The sequence below is a fragment of the Anneissia japonica genome, unplaced genomic scaffold (assembly GCF_011630105.1).
Source record: "Anneissia japonica isolate Jap-2015-1 unplaced genomic scaffold, ASM1163010v1 scaffold287826_len71817_cov125, whole genome shotgun sequence".
Lineage (NCBI taxonomy): Eukaryota > Metazoa > Echinodermata > Crinoidea > Comatulida > Comatulidae > Anneissia > Anneissia japonica.
Genome location: NW_022738924.1, coordinates 14,669 through 18,700, shown reverse-complemented (window position 1 = coordinate 18,700; position 4,032 = coordinate 14,669). Strand labels below are relative to the sequence as shown.

Below are 4,032 nucleotides of genomic sequence, written 5' to 3'. Positions count from 1 at the left end.
ATCGCGATGTAAAACAAAATGTCGGAAAACTTTTCTTTGACGCATGCGCATTTGCATAAATGTCTACACACACACACGTGATGTAAAACAAAATGTCGGAAAACTTTTCTTTGACGCATGCGCATTTTGCATAAATGTCTACACACACACATACACACTACACACAATAAAAAACATAGGAAATAGCAAGAGTGATTACAATAGTTCCTATTGCATTACATGCATAGGAACTAAAAAGTCATTAAATCACGGTTTCCTGTCAAATAGTGAAAAATCGACGGTTTCCTGTCCAAAACTGTTTTGCGACGATTTTACTTTACGTTACGTCGATTTCACAACGCACCAGTCGCAATTGGTTTCCTGTCAAATCGCATTTTCTTAAGATAAAACAACGTAATCGAAAGTAAATCTGTCGTCACCCGTCGAAATATAAAAGTTGATTGTGCACTGTATCCAGTTGTAGCTAAATTGCTAATCAATATTAATGAGTTCAAGTTATTAAATTAGCTCACAGTAAATGGCACTCTGTTATAAGTCCATGTTACTGAAGTGTGTCCATGTTAATGTGTTAACCAAAAGAAAGGAGTGGGTTAGGCAGTGGAATGCTACAAAGAGCAGAGGCAAAGCTTGTTCAAGGTATGAGGACTGAAGAGCCAGAAATAGCAAATGGAAGCTTGGTGTTATTTTGTTTAAAATATATTTTACAGTGAGAGTCGAGATTATTAAAGTAACTTGAAATTGTACTTACCTGAATTCAAATTAAGAATGATAGTGTGTGAAATGATATTTATTAACAGGTTATAGTTGCATGGTACTGTATTGAGCCCAGTGGGGTTTTACATTTTTCAGTTTTTGACTGTATGGGGAGCAGGACATACCCAATGGTCTTGTGATGAAAGTGTTAGCAACCAATGTGGTATAATATACCACATTGGTTGCTGAACTGAGTTCAGGAACCGAGATGGTACTGACGTTATACTATATAAGGTGCTCAGGAACAGAGATTTTATTTGAGTTGAACATGTAAAGGCAAGCGTATATTGAGTTGGTTTGATGACGATATACAAAAATGGACACCTAGTCGTTTACAGTTGAAATATAATTTTCCAACTACAGTACTACTAAGTGTAGTGGAAAATAATTACTTTCTTCACAGAAAGACTTTGTGTCACACAAATAAATTCACCTTATAGTGGAAAACCGCATTAATACTCACTGATTTCTAAATCTGAAAAGTTGATATACTCCATTAACTTTAAGTCGCCTCTTTGCCTTTGAGAAGCTGTAAATAAAAAGAACAATAATAATAATTATTATTATTGGTGCCTTCCAAGAGCAAAGTTTTACACCTAGTTAAAATTATCAAAATGCTCAATAAAAATCATCTGGGATAAAAAATTTACAGGGTCAAGTTGTTTTTGAAATCTTCACACTACACCAATAGTAATGACGTCATCTTCTTGTTTGGGATTAGAACAAATGACTTCACTTTACAACGAATGATTAACGGTCTGCATCTACCTTGGTTTGTTCGAGTTTACATTGGATCGGTTTACTTCACTGTGGTTTATATGAGTTCCAGTGGATCATTTCATTCTATGTAGGACTGCTAAAGTTTTGATTGAATGGCATGGCCTTTTATCAGATTGGTTAAAAACATATGTTCGAATCATGCGTATGTTTTGAGTTTAGACTGAGTGGTTTAGCCTTTACTCAAATGATTTGGTTTCCGTTTGGATAATTTTGTGTTCCATTGCACATGATTTGTGTTTGAATTAAATGATTTGGACAACATACGCTTGGGTATGGGATGAATGATTTTGCTTTATAGTGGATGAATTCGTTTTTGAACGAATGATTTGGTTTTTCTGATTTATGATTTGGTTTTGTATGAATTTGCTTCCTTACATTTGACTTTGTATTGAAAGGTTTGGGTTTAGCTTGGATGGGAATTGGCTACATATTTTTGGCAGATTTGGTTTTCCATTGCTATTCTTACTCTGCTGTCATCGCTGCCTATGCTGCCGGTGCTATCGTTGCTGCCGGCACCATTACTGCTTCCAGCATCGCTGCCCACACCAATTTTTAGGTTACAGTACTCAACTGAACTGTTGATATATAGTTTAGGCCTACAGTATTCTGAAAACTTCAATTAAAACACAAAATATAAGGTTCCACTAAGCCAGGCCCTTTGAATACTGTTGCTATGGAGCTACAACACAAGAGCTTAAATTAAAGAAATGTACTAGGCCTAGGCTAGGGCCTACTTCTATCTAGAAGGAGGAACAACAAATTTGTGGGGCCGTGTAGGGACTATTAATTAGCCCTGTTATGATTAGTCAGCTCAAACAGGCACAGCGGCCTAGCCTGCCTAGTTTAGTGCGTAGGCCTAGCCAGGCCCCAACTGCCTGTATCATGTATGTACAGTAACAGTATAGCCCTACTAGCTAGCCTAAATAGTAGTCTAGCCTATGAATACGTACTACTACTACAGGACGATTTTTAAATATTCTGCAAAAACAAAAGCTTAATTTAATCAAAAACGTGCAGTTCTTTAGTATACTTAAGTATATGAATTTGAATAACCAACCTGTTTAGACATTCGTAATGTGAACAGAGCTGAATTCGTTTCACGTGCTAGAAGACAACAATGAATGTTGACGTTCCAACTTCAAAGAAGTTTTCGTTCTGCATGAGCAATCACCAAGATGTCCAGTTTTTCATGGGAATTTTATGATTAATAGTTTTTTTTTTGTTGGAGTATCACCAATTAGATTTAAGCATCCGAAATCGAATAAGTCACTAGGCCTATTTTTTTTCCTTTTTTTCATTTGCAAATTAGCTTAAATATGCAAATTAGTGAGTGGTGACATGCAGGGCAGATTTAGGAGACAACCCTCCTCCCCAGCCACAAATTACGTTCTAAGAACGTTATAATAACGTTACGTTTTAGGTGATAAAAACGTTATTTTGTAGAACCATATGTACGTATAACCTAATTTCACAACCTCACAACGTTTGAACATTCTTACAACGTTGTGTGAACGTTGACATTAGCCACAATTAATTTCGCAAACGTTCAAGATGTGTATAAGAGACAGATATATAACATGTTGGTGATGATCAAAAGATATCCTATCCATGTATGCTTCAATATATATAAAATAAGTAAGCAGAACAGAAATAACTTTCTTCACAAGGTGACTACTTTGAAGCATATATTTTATTTAAAAAACCAAATTTTCCCCTCTTCAGGGTTACAATTGAAATGACTCAAAACAGCACTTAAAGACTAATTAAACAGCATAGGCTTAAATGTATATGGCAAATAACAATCAATATAAACTATTACAGATCAGTGACAAATAGAGAGATAGCAGTGGTGGGAGAATATGGGCCAGAATAAACAGTTTAGAGGTGAAAGGTGAAGTCAGCTAGAAAGTCAAGATCTTTGTTAAGGCCATGAGTGTGAATTTTAAGCTTGATAATCCAGGAAAGTTCAGAAAGGCGGCGATGATGAGTGGAGTTGAAGTTAGAGTCGATAATGGTAACACGCAAATTGTTAATTGAGTAATGGGGCAAATTAAAATGTTGGGCTACGGTTTTGTCAGGGGCGTTTTTCCTAATGTCGTGTTTGTTTTGGTTAATGCGGAATCTAAGAGGGTTCATGGCTTCGCCAACGTAATTGCCTTTGTTACAAATATTACATGTTATTAAATAAATTATGTTGTGAGAATCGCATGTGAGGTTGCAAAATTTGTAAAATCCTCATCACCGATCAGACCATTCGTATCACTAACCACTCCATAAAACCTCCCAACCTCAACGTTATAAGAACGTTTTGTGTTTGCTCGGTCCCCTTTCTTTTGGAAAGTAAAAAGAAAATGTAAAGAAAAGGAAATTATAGCATTCAAATCGCCAAAACGGCTGAGAGGTTATAAAAAAACACAAAAAAAACAAATCAATTAGGTATCGATTGGCCCAATTCCTTTTGGAAACAGTTTTGATTTCCTACCCCACCCCCCCCCCGCT

General features: G+C 36.0%; 1 long non-coding RNA gene across 1 annotated transcript in view; it reads right to left on the bottom strand.

The window, feature by feature from the left end:
• The window catches only part of LOC117117847, a 10,753-nt gene extending 8,091 nt beyond the window's left edge, over nt 1-2,662 (bottom strand). Inside the window, exons 1-2 of the long non-coding RNA XR_004446957.1 lie at nt 2,591-2,662; nt 1,217-1,282 (exon numbers count right to left, since the gene is read on the bottom strand). This is a non-coding gene — a long non-coding RNA (uncharacterized LOC117117847). The remainder of the gene's footprint in view (nt 1-1,216; nt 1,283-2,590) is intronic.
• Nucleotides 2,663-4,032: the final 1,370 nt, after the last annotated feature.